The 13,452-nt window shown below is 26.9% G+C and overlaps 1 long non-coding RNA gene across 1 annotated transcript; it reads right to left on the reverse strand.

The window, feature by feature from the left end:
• Nucleotides 1–190: 190 nt before the first annotated feature.
• Nucleotides 191–13,452, reverse strand: LOC111038401. The gene is made up of 2 exons (XR_002604985.1): nucleotides 13,321–13,452; nucleotides 191–775 (listed from the first exon to the last, which is right to left on the reverse strand). It is a non-coding gene; the product is annotated as an uncharacterized LOC111038401 (long non-coding RNA).

Here is a 13,452-nt window from a genome sequence, read left to right on the forward strand (position 1 = left end):
TACAATTATGAAAATATATTTATACAAATCAATACAATAATCAAATTCCTTTGACTTTTATTTGAAAAACATTTTAGTTTTCTAATCAAACAATAATTTTGTTCATTAACGCGATATAATTTAGTTTCAGTAATATTATGGTTAAGATGCAATATATTAAATTGTAATTTTAAATAAAAATATTTAAATATCTAAAATACAATTTTTTATTTTAATGAACATTTTAATACAATTATTTACATTTTGTAAGAAATGATAACTACATAGGTACCTGTGATTTAATAACTGATTTTTGTTCTTCTATCACAGTTCCTTAAATCAACGAAATGTTCCAAGCGTTGGAAACTGATTTTATTCTTTCAATTACAATTTTAATTTAAGAAACATAAATAGATTTGAACCAATAGATATAGACATATAGCGATTAATGGATGATGAAGGGTAGTGACGTCATTCTGTGCCAAAAAGTAATCATAACTAGACCGGCATCAGATGAAGCATTAGCGTGCAGTAGAAAAAAAATCGCGTGACTGAAATATGGAAGAGGGACAATCATGTCTAATCCACCCTAGATAAGGCGGTCCATTATTTGTTTTTAGTATTGTGCATTTGTTGTACGACCTTCAAGCACGAAATTTTCTTGCACAACACCGCCTGGCAGCCAAATAAGTAAAACAATTAACATTGATTTAATCTGTGAATTTAAGAATCTAGGTTTGATTTGAGTTTTTCTTGCCAACCTTCTCACCCAGAACTTCATCTTCCTGTTTCAAAACTATAAGCACAAAAATTAAATATTTTTATCATCATTACAAACTATTAAAATCAATTATTTTCAACACCTCATGACATCGATCGTCTCTATAGTCAAATCATAGCAAGATGTGGTGCGATTTCTTTTGAACAAATCATTATCCACACAATTTTTTATTCAAATACATTTTAAGTCATGAAATAAATATTATAAATGAAATTTATTTTTGATTTTAAAAAAAGTAGGTAAGTGGATGTCTAGAAGGTCTAGAAGGTCGGTGTATTGGATAGTATTAAATTTTAATTCAATGATAAATCATTGTATACGAAAAACGATCATGAGCGGACACGGTATATCAGTCTAGGATATTTTATATTGTTATTAATTATTATTAATACGGTAGCCGATATGTTGAATTAATATTATTCTATAATTATCAGTGATGCTGGAAAAATATTATGTACATTGTACACTTATGTAAAATTGGGCTGTTTTGGAACCGAGTTACAACAAAATTACTAAAATCGTTATTCTTTGTGTTAATATGTAATTTCGTCTAAATTTCAACTTAAACTAACTATAAAAATTGCTTTTTGTTTGTTTTTAGATTTTTTGGTTACAAAATTAAATACTCACGTAGAACCTTGTTTTAAATTTTCAGTCCTTAACTATAAAAGTTGAACATTTAATACGTTTTCAACTAAAAAATCATTTTTTAATTTTAAATTTAAGAAAGGTTGTCAACATTTGAACTTTAAATGATTAATAAACAAAAATGTGCCTGTGTATTTTTAATATTTTTCAACTGATATTGTAAAAAAAATGTTATGAATTTCTATCTTAAAATGATTGCAACTTTTCGTTATTTTTAAGTTCTGTGTCAAAATAATTGTGGACCTTACGCTCGACTTTTTTTTTTAATTTTTAGTACCTAACAACAACTTATGAGGAGCCTTGATTTATATTTTCAAGTTTTTTGACCAAGCTGACATATTTTTATAGACTTCAATAACAAAAAAAATTATAATAATTGAAAATTTAATGTACCTATAAGTAGATCAACATGAGTCAAAATTATTTGGTGTATAGAAAATGCTAACACAAACATTTAGTGAAAATCGCGTGTACCAATGGTCATTTTTTTAAATTAAAAATGTATGGAACAATAAAAAAATAGAACCATCATTTTTGTTTGGGGCCATATATTTCATAAAATATTTGACCGTTTACACTCCTTATTAGCTGAAATTTAATATAAGCACTGTTTTCACACACATTAAAAAATCATTGTAATGTTACGTTCACGCATATTACAAACATTTGGTAAATTACGTTTTGATTAGTTGAAAAAAAATCAATTCAAGTTGTGAACTTGAGACCCCCACAAGTATTTCGTTTTAACGATTTAAATTAAAATGGCAAAATGTTGATACCAAAATTAAGTATATTTGACCGTGTGTATGGAGAAGGGCTTTACCCGACGTACTATTTGTAGAAATTATCTATACGGGAAAATATTAAAATTAAATACAAATTATGTACTATATAGTTATTAGTTTATAATAATTATTATTTTGTTAAAGTTAATCCAAATTGTTACCAGATAGCACCGTTAAGAATACGCGTTAAATACTTAAATGCAATCAAAACACATACGCCATAGTGTATTACAATTTTTAATTAAAAAAAAACACCAATCAAACGTTTTTCACTCATTTTAATCCTTGATGTACTTTTTCAACACCTGCCTGAAAATTTCAGCCAGCCGGCTTAGTTCCAAAAGGTAATTGCTTTACTATATATATTATAATATATTATGTAACCTCTACCTTTATATACTACACACTAATATTGATTGTGTATACTCAAATAATTCATGTTAGTTATGGGCATTTCAAAAATAGAATTAACTTTAAAGTTTCTTAACTTATAATTCAAACTAACAATTCTTCAACTTAAGGTTATGTGAACCTGTTTATATGTAATAAATATAATTATTTTTTAATCAACAAATAATCTTACTATTTCATTTGGTTTTGTCGTAGGTGTGGTGCCTGACAAGACCCTACGTTGTCAATCGTATTACGTTCCTCTTTCCAAACGTTCCAATTAACTTTTTAAAAACCAATTTGTATACCTATACACAAAATGAATAAGCTTTGGTTTGCAAAATATCGTTATAATCCCGTCTTTTATTTTTAAAGTTACTAGAACTTTAAAGTTCTATTATATATGGATGTAACCACATGTAATGCAACATGTATACTGGTTTAGGATCTACCTCAACATAATGATTTTAAATTTATTTGTACCTACACATTTTTGCTGAATGACCTATTTTATTACAGACTTTACACTTAATGTATTTTACCTACAGTAACTAAATATATGGTTTATTAAGCCATGTTAGTATCATTTCTCTTACTTGGTCCCTTATTAATGTTTTAAAAAGCTTTCAGTTTCTTGTTTGTTGCTACATAGTCATGACTGGTTCTTTTTGGCTTCTATATATGTTTCCTATATTTGATGTGTCGCATTTAATTTTGTACTCCTTTGAACTGTTCCATTTGTATAATTTGTATACCTCCAGTGAAACACCTGGTTAGATGATACTTCTTTCTGTACTGCTAACTCTACAATGAGAGTTAGTTTCTTGGAAATATTCGTTGCACATAAACGGTATTTAATTGGTACATTTTTAATGCGATGAACTTGTCTCAAAAACACCAACTAAAATTTTCAAATTCGATTTTTCATATATATCCATTATGAATTCTTCTCGTTATATAAATAAAAACAAAAACATTTAAGAGATCTGCCTGTTCGAAACATCACACTGTTCATTGTTTGGCCTTTCTGATGGTATCACCGGATGACATAAATCTCTTAGCGTTGTATAAGCTTTTCCCCTCATACACGAGATTAATAATGGGATTTTAAGTTCCTCCCAGATGCTTTCCTAGAGACATTTTTGGGGAATGGAGTGAAAACCGATGATTTAATAATAATAATAATAATAAATTATTTATTTGCAGTTTTTATTTTTGCAAGAATAAGTTAAATATATTAATATTGCATAGAATCGTATATCACAAAGAGTAGAAGCTTTGCTCCAATAGATAAGTCTGTAAAAAAAAAAAACGAATACTACAATATTATAAATTTATAACTAATAGTAATAATAAGAAGAGGATTGAGAATAAATAAAAATATCTATGATATGATGTATAATATTAATAATATTAATACAATTATTTCACTAATCAATAACCAACTCTTTACTAACAACTAAAAATTATAAATTGTTGACTAATTTTTATTTGAACAGGGAGATTTTTATATAATCTGAAAGCTGTGATAACTGTTATAATATATTGCAGTGTTCATATTTTGAAATGTTTTAATTTTGAACTCAGTCTTTTCTCATTAATATTACTATATATTTCAACTTATTATTAAAAAATATAAATTTATTTTTATAAATAGCCGCCTGTGTATTTAGAGGACTCAACCTACATGTGATGTATCCGTCATAGTATATTTGAGATCATCTATTCCAGTTTAGTGTTGCTAGCTTAATGATAAAATGAATTGACCTATTATCAAACTTAAAGGTAAAATACATTGTCCGTCTATTTTTTCACTCTCTTGCCGGGTTTTACTGTATCTTAATTTTTAAGTGACTTTTCATAGTTGAGTTTTCTTTTAATAGGTATTCATTTCTTCCATAAAAATATTAACCTCGAAAAAAATCAAAGAGAAAACCCAGATAATGTTCTTACCTTTAATAATAAGAAAATCACTCCATATAAATTCTAACTAAATAAAATTGTAAATACAAAAATTTGCTTATTTTGTATCCATCTTACAGACGCTTAACATGTAGACAATTTTAAGTCAATAATAATCCATTTTACTTCAAATTACAATTTACTATGCAACTATATAATGTAAGAATATTTTCAGGTCTTTTATGGGTTTTTTTTAGATATTTTACCTTTGAGTCAAATCATGAGCGTTTTAAAATATTTTTCGAAAACTGTATAATTTAAAAATGTATCGTGGGGCCCTAAATACTCGTAATATTGCCTGTGGGGCAACATGGTTTGAATAGCCATGATGGATCGACGGTGTACTGAGTGTCATCAGCTGGTATTGTCCGCTCACGTAAGCGTACGGTTTCTGCTCCAGCAATGTATGGGCACTAGCCGTGATATGAGAGTGGACCGCATATAATATGAGAACGGAAAAAAGTGAAAAAAGTGTAGAAACTTAAGGAACATATCACAAGGTTAGGTAAAAAGTGAAAAGTGAAAAGTGTGTGGAAACTGATGGAAACTGATGGAATATACACCGCTGATAGTAAATATATAAATAATAATAAATATTGGTGCACAGAATTTCGGCGGTAAAAATAATAAATAATACAATTAATAATAAAACAACAAAACTGTGATTATTATGAAGTGAATGTTGATAGTATATTTATATACATATATATTAGAAGAACAAAAACGATTGATAACAATGTACTATAATACTATATATTATAATAGGGTATCAACAAACATAGGTATTAAATAATTTACGAATGACCTAACCTTTATGTGGAGACTCGGGCTAGTGTCTTGGCAGTAGGCAGTAATTATTGGTAATGTTGAAGGCTGATGGATGATGGACGTTTCATTAAACTCTGTCATGAAGGTGCCATCAGGCACAAAGACACTGGGCCGGTATCCGCACTAGCGCACTTCTGGGCGAATCGGTGTGTACTGTAAGTACAATAAGCGATTGTAAATCGTGTACACTTTCGAAAAGTTGTTGTACTTAGGCTTTTGTTGTACTTAATTAAACCTAGAATTGGTTGGCCATAAATACGCGATGAGATTCGGCAACGGAGTACATTCGACCGAAACGATAATATTATTTCGTCTTCACGAAAGCAAGTACGAACGACTCGCAAAACCAGAAAAGACTAAAAGGCCACAGAGTGGTGTCTTTTCAATTTTGGAGAGGCGGGCAAAAGTGTTGACCGGCCCATAGTAAAATTGAAAAAAAAACCGTTACCTAACAATTACAGTAGGTACATTACAATACAATTACAATATTTACAATTAATAATTTACAGTGCAGCTGTAGGTACCTTTAAATTTTAAAATTTAAATTCAATTCCAGAAATATAATTCATCTATAGCTCTGAATTCACCACCTACAGTGCCTCAACTACCGGAGGCGCTATGTGTGCAAGGAACACCCATGCCCCAGTTAAATCATACAATGGGCCCACGGGGCCTGTGTCCCAACTATTTGAAACTTTTTTTTCTTTTAAACTATTTATTTATTATTTAAAAAAGAAGATTATTACTTATTATACATTATTCACTTAGGTCTAGTATACTTGTCGCCGAGCAAGTCTTATTTAGGTATACTGTATAGCTAGACTGGTAGTGACGTTTACATCAACAATACATGCGCAGAAAAATAATGAACACAAGACATATTTTATCTATTTATAGTTTTATGGAAAATGACGAAACAGTGTTGATAAATCCCAATTTCCCATAGTATAATACATTAATAGTATAATAAAAATCCGCCGAACTTTCCTAGATTTAACATCTACACTGATACACTGCTTACACTACATACATCGTGAACACTATATTATTATTATATCGATAATATTATTAATTAATTGTATTTATCATCGATTGCGTGTTTTTTTTTTTACTAATAATTCAAAAAAATCGATGAGCAATGAGCTCGAAAGTTAAAAGTGGCGATGAAAAACAGCGATCGAAAGAAAAAGAGTTATTTGAAAAATTAAAATACATTTTACTATTTATATAAATTATAAATGGTGTAGTACGTGTTAAAATTAACGATTATTAAGAGAGTGTTTATTTAATTTAATAATTAAAGTGTTTCACAAAGTAATATCTTATTATTTTATCAAAAGGTAGAAACTAATGAAAACATTAGAACCATAATTATTAATACGATACAAAGTCCTAACTACGATTATTTCAAAATAATAAAAATAATAATTTTGAATAGACTGAATTATACGGCCAATATCATATTCTTGAATTTTTTAATATTGCTTTGTCGTGACGGCTGATGGTTTATTACATTTAAAGTGGGACGAGAAAGAAAATAAACGGTTTTAAGGGCCCCAGACCACTTTGCTCTTCACCTATCTGTGTAAAATGTGTACAATGCTCTCCATATATCTGTAAGAAGTTTAGTAGTGTATAATATTATCAACTACATATAATGTATATAGCTACAAAGAGCAAGCAATATTTATTTAAGGACCTATTGGCCATATGAGCATAGTCGCAATTAGGGTTAAAATTCTGGGAAGGGCCACAGCCCACTATATAGTGCTTTTATAATAATTGTAACAATACAACGTAAGTCGGTAATCATAAATAGTTCAGTTATAGAATATATAAGTTGAAAAACTGTGTACATTTTTAAAAAGCTACAAGGTACTTCACTCCACTTTCCAGCACCCACCCGTACCCTTGGAGACCTCATTGTATTGTCGTGTATCATTTTATTCATAAAAAAAATTAATTAATTTTTGTAGTCGTAGCTGTACGTCATTGTCTTGAATTTGTATAGTTGTCGGATTAAAACTATTTTCTTAATCTCTTCCAGTTATAAACTAATATTCATACTACAATTGATTATTAATACTATACAATCGACGAGCCACATGACGTTTAATTCACAAAGAATGGGCATGGCATTTGGTCATAACCATTTAGTCATGTGAAGACTCATCTTACGAAATCGTACATTACTATTATAAGTTAATCACACACTCAAGTTACTAGGTATAACATTTGATTTGTAACTTTTATCGGTATTTGAGTAACTTAAAATTGTCCAAAATAGCACTTGCCAATCAATACAGTTTATTCAATTCCGCAAAATATTATTTTTTATGTGAGAGCAAAAAGCTTATAAAATTGTTTAATATTTGCTCGATAACAGCTTATAAATTATTCCCGGTATCGTATTTTTAAGGACCTCAAATTTACCTCCACCAAAAACAGAATGAAAGTTTAATTTTCCTGCACATATTTTCTTGTAATTGAACTAAGTCCATTTTCCTTTAAATATTTAAATAATATATTATTTATTTTATTTGTATTACATTATGTACCTACAAAATTAAGACATAAATAATATGATTTGTATCTTTATCTAAGTATAACACACCTAATATAAAAAATATAAATTAAATTAAGCTACATTGCGATAAAAAATGAATACTTCTCTATATATTTCATTCCAATGATAATTATAATATTTATTTGTTTCAAACTTGATGTTTACATATAAATATATAGAACAATAACCCTTGGCCAGAGTATGATAGGTACCTAACTTGTTCAAATAAACATGGTGGATAATGGAGGAAAATGAACATTGTTAGAATACTAAATTTCATTTTGGGTATAAATGGATACTTGGAATGGCTTTTTTTAAAGTGGTTTATCGAATTTCAGGTTGAATTCCCAAAATTACATTTTGTACATTGAGTCAAAATTACAGAAAATTTTCACCCTTATGAAACGTATGATTTTATATCATTAATTCTTTTAATATCATTGTAATTTGTTGGGGAATCTTTTATATAAGTACCATGACTTATACTACATAATAAATAACATAATAAATATTTAAATAAATATGTTTTCAACAAAAAATATTATTAATTTTATTGTAATATAACTGTTTTAAGATTTAACGGGAGAAGTGAGTCAAGTGAGTAAAAATAATTCAATTGATGATGGATGTGCATGAAACTTTCTGGTTCCTTGATTCGTTCAACATTTTATATTTGTTAGTAAATAGTATATTCAACAAGTTTTTATTATGAAAAAATGATATACTTAAAAAATAATATAACAATATTTTATAAAATATTAGTAGATACCATTAATAAAATAAAATATTTACCTTATGAGTAACTAACAAAATCTGAAAAATGACATTATTTCATAATGTACCTATAAGTTATAGTTAACTAAAGTGAAATGGTATCTTTGTTTTAATAATCTATATAAATCTACTGTTAGAGCGCAGATATAATTCCTACAAATTACAAATATATTATTTATATATATATATATATATCTATATATGTATTATAAAATAAAGCAAGTAAGAATACGAATTATTATTAGATACCTAAGTTGTTTGTAAATAGTTTCAAAAATTTTATTCAGATTTTTCCAATATAATTTTTAAAAAATTACACTGATAACAAATGATGAATAGGCTACCTACTGCATAAATACATAAAAACAATTTAAATTCATGTATTTCACATATTTTTATTTCAAAAAAAAATAAAAACGTAAAATAGGTACAAATACCTATATATATTAGTATACCTATGAATAATTTTCATATTTTGTCGATGTTTGTTTATTTGTACATATTTGTGAGTTTCTATTACTTACACAATAAATTGGTAAAGTTATGGAATTCCAATTCTGATCCAGGAAACGAAAAAAAAACTAAAACAAAGTTGTTACAAATAATTACTTTTATGCGATTTTTTTATAAATAGAGTGGTTTCTAATTTAAAAACTTTGATGAAAATAAAGTCAATAAGAAAACAATGGTAATTTGTGCTTTGATAATTATTTACTTATTTTTAACAAAGTAATTACTAATTAGAATCGATTTTGCTGAAATTAAATTGTTTTATTTTTTTTTTAATTTACCATAGTCAACACATTGTATACTCACCTACCTATTATTGGTAGTAAAATAACTACCGTACTTACTAAAACTATACCTATTTTAAAAGTTGTTTTCGCTTTTTACTATTTTATTGTCATGTTTATTTCAGATTATTTTTCTGGCAAACCAAAAATGTTAAGGTCAACTGATAAACTCCAATTTCCCTCTCGCTATTCCCCGTTTGTCACCAAAACTTTTTCCGGCTTGACAGGGGTTCAAACGAAATTGCTTTTATTTTTCAACTTTTTACATGGGCTGGACACAACACAGTAATTATTGTCTATTCACATGGAACTAAATGGACTTTATTAAGTCAATAATAAATTAGCATTTTGAAGTTGCCGCTTAAATAATATAAAAATCGTTGTAACATTGAGTAGGTATTATAACATTTCACATTTTATGTTTGATTATTTCATTTCCATGTATATATCAGCAACTTATACATCTGTTTACATACTTTTTTTCTCTTGATTATAAATACTTAAATATATATTTTTTGAAGTATAATAATATTATAATTGAATTAAAAAAACAATAACATTTTTATTTGATCTATTACTGTGCAATAAATAATAATAATTTACAATAAATTAAAAGAATTATAATAGCAACTAATATAATTACCATAGTAACAATAAAAAATATATTTATAAATATCATTATAACAAACAAATAATATTTTTTTTAATTTATAACAAAATGTTTGATGAATTTTCAAAATTAGGTCTCATCAATGTCACACAGTAAACAGTTACAAACAAAATAGCTCAATAGCAGCTTTCAACAAACAATTTTTTATTCAAGATAATCACAACTTAAAATATTTTAATCAAACGATATTTTTATTTCTAAATTAAATTATCTGTTTAATCATTTTATTTATTATCTGTTTTCATATCCATATGCACCTAGATACATACTTAGGTACATCGTGATAGAAGAATGCCCGACATGCATTGTACGCGTGTCGCGTGTGTTTAATTAAAGTGACATTTAAACAATATGTTAATGTTATTAAATTATCATAATATAATGCGTATGGATTATAAACAAAACCAAATAAAATTTAATACAAATTTTCAAAAATAAAAATGAATATTATGCAAGATCTAATAAAAACAAAATTCAAAATGGGTAGGTATGAGTATAAAACTAACATACATGCGTATTTATGAAAATGTATATATTCAAATAACACCAAGCCCAAGTGCAAAGGTTTTTATTGGCGCACGAAAACCAAACAACCTCTATTATTGGTGGAAGTGAATTAAAGGGTCCAGCGTGAAATGTCTTTGCTGGTAAACTATTAGTGGAAATACTCAAATGACAAAGTAAATGTGTGAAATCGAGTTGATTGTAATGCTATATAATTTCAGACCAAATACTCAACAAGGCTATTATATTATGTTGATGGGTGACGTCATGATAAAAATTATTATTTAGGGACTATAAAATTATTGTTCAAGCTTACCTGCAGGTAGGGAATGTTTAAATGATAAAAAAATTAAACCGAGAACTGTTATTTTTAAAATTATATTTATTTAAATTACATATCTCCAATTATTTTTTCCCCTACGAGTAGATAAACAATGGGGTGAACACAAATATTTTTTTTTTTGAAATAATATAATCAACGTTTTAACATTAATATTGATATAATGAGATACACCAAACACTATAATAATGTATTTCGAACATTTAAATTATTTTAGTTTTCCATTATTTGTCAACTTCCGAACAAAACTCTCCTAATGGTTTTTTTTTCTATATAAGATACTTTGTAAAAGTATATATTTATGTGTTTCATTGTTTGAAATTCTACAGTTTTTAATAAATAATTTAATAAAAAAATTAAAGAACATCTAATTTAAGGTAACACTCAATTTTTTTTCCAAGTTTATTATTCAATGCACTATGACTATTTCCATTTTGCACAGTGCCTAACGGTTTAAATGCTTTGATAATGACTGCCCGAGGACGTTTCAGTTGTATACAACAATTCTAATAAAAAAATTATATCCTTCTAAAATAATTTCTTTTTAACCCCAGAGAAGGACGATTCAATTTATTGGAGATACCTATTTTTCATACAAAAATGTATACGCAAGCAAGACTAGAAATCTCAAATTTCATTCATATCTATATTACGTTAAAAAAAATCCTACAAATGTCTATTTTTTTTTCTATAATGCAAGAGAATTTGAGTAATAATTCTATAAGTTGACAATAAAATACCAGACTTTATAACTTTAATTTTAGTATATACTTTTTTCCTGAAATTAACCGTTATAAATAATTTATACTTTAAACATCAAGATATTGGAGTTTGTTATTAATTAATAAGTACAGTGTTACTACTATTATATACTAAAACATGAACAGTTTGATATGGACTTATCTAAATCTGATAACTTAAAATTAATGTCCAAAATATTATAAATATATAAATTATTGTTTTAATAATGACATAAATGACGAGGTAATTAGCACACAATTTATTTACATCAATATTTTTCACGATTTTACCAACTTAATAATTAAAAAGAATGGTATAAACTTCGTTTATTATCGTGAAGTTTATTCTTATACTCAATAACAACTGTACCACAAAATTAGCATTTTAAATGGTGATTTTATTATGAAACCATTAATTAAATACAACTCTGAACTCTTTGCCATTATTATAGCTGTTACGAAAAAAAATAAATACAAATTATAGACTACAGAGTGTTGCAAATGGGCAAAGTAGCTTTGTTATTAACTTATTTAATTATGACTACCTACTCATTATACAACATTCCCTGCAAATGAGGTCCATTATTTTCCGTAGTTCTCTGATTTTAAAGTACGTCATGGAAGTCTTTTTTTTTATCAAATTTAGAGAAACTATTCTCATATTTTAAAATTTATTGTGATGATAATGATTTATACAACGTGTTTCAAACCCTAAGCGCTTCTAAACAAAATGTATACGAGTACATTTTCCAGATCAATTTAATATAATTAAAATGGGTACAGTGTATACATTAAATGAGTGCAGTTATGCATTTGTTTTTAATACGCTATTGCAGTCTAAGGGTGTCAGTAGACAGAATTTTTAATTGCAATGCTAACGTGACAGCTGATTTAGATCATAATATATTGAAAGTACACTTTGTGAAATCGGTTTTGAGCAAAGATATACTGTTGTTTTGATAATATAATTTCCTTAACACAGTTTGAACTAATAGTTTCAATATTCGAACTATAAAATAAAAAATTTACATTAAAATAGGTATTATTAATTAATATTAAAAAACTATATTATTTTTTAATGTTTAAGAAAAATCAATGATCATATAAATATTTAAATTAATTTAACACAATTTTTCAAATGAATACGTTTTAATTCTATTGCTCTGACAATACAGCAATTAGATATGTTACACTCGTATTTCGTTCTATACTTCTATAGAACTATGTTTATATTGGAGAGTTAAGACACAAATTGTCCTTTAAATAGATATAGAATATTGTATTATTTCACAACCATTTCTTTATCATCAATAATATTTTTAAGATTTATTTTTGTTCAAAATTCCAAAAGATGATAAAATTGTAGTAGAATAAAAATTAACAAATATAAAAGAACAGGGGAAACCGGGGCTAAGCGGCGACAGAATAGGGGCGTACCCGGCTCAATAGTCCATAAATTTCAATTCAGATAATAATTATACTACTACTTGATATGATTATTAGATTACCTTTTAGTTTATATACCGATGTTATAATTTGAAAATATTAAATCCACTTACCTTGTATTGATGTGGATCCTTGTTGTGGTGGTGGTAACGTCTCTGGTAGGTGTGGGTTGATGCGCGTTACTATTACTCTACGACTTTTACGATACTATGTTCTTTTCTCTAAATACAGTGCGTTTACTCTTA

Source organism: Myzus persicae, unplaced genomic scaffold (genome assembly GCF_001856785.1).
Source record: "Myzus persicae strain clone G006 unplaced genomic scaffold, MPER_G0061.0, whole genome shotgun sequence".
In the NCBI taxonomy this organism is placed as follows: Eukaryota; Metazoa; Arthropoda; class Insecta; order Hemiptera; family Aphididae; genus Myzus; species Myzus persicae.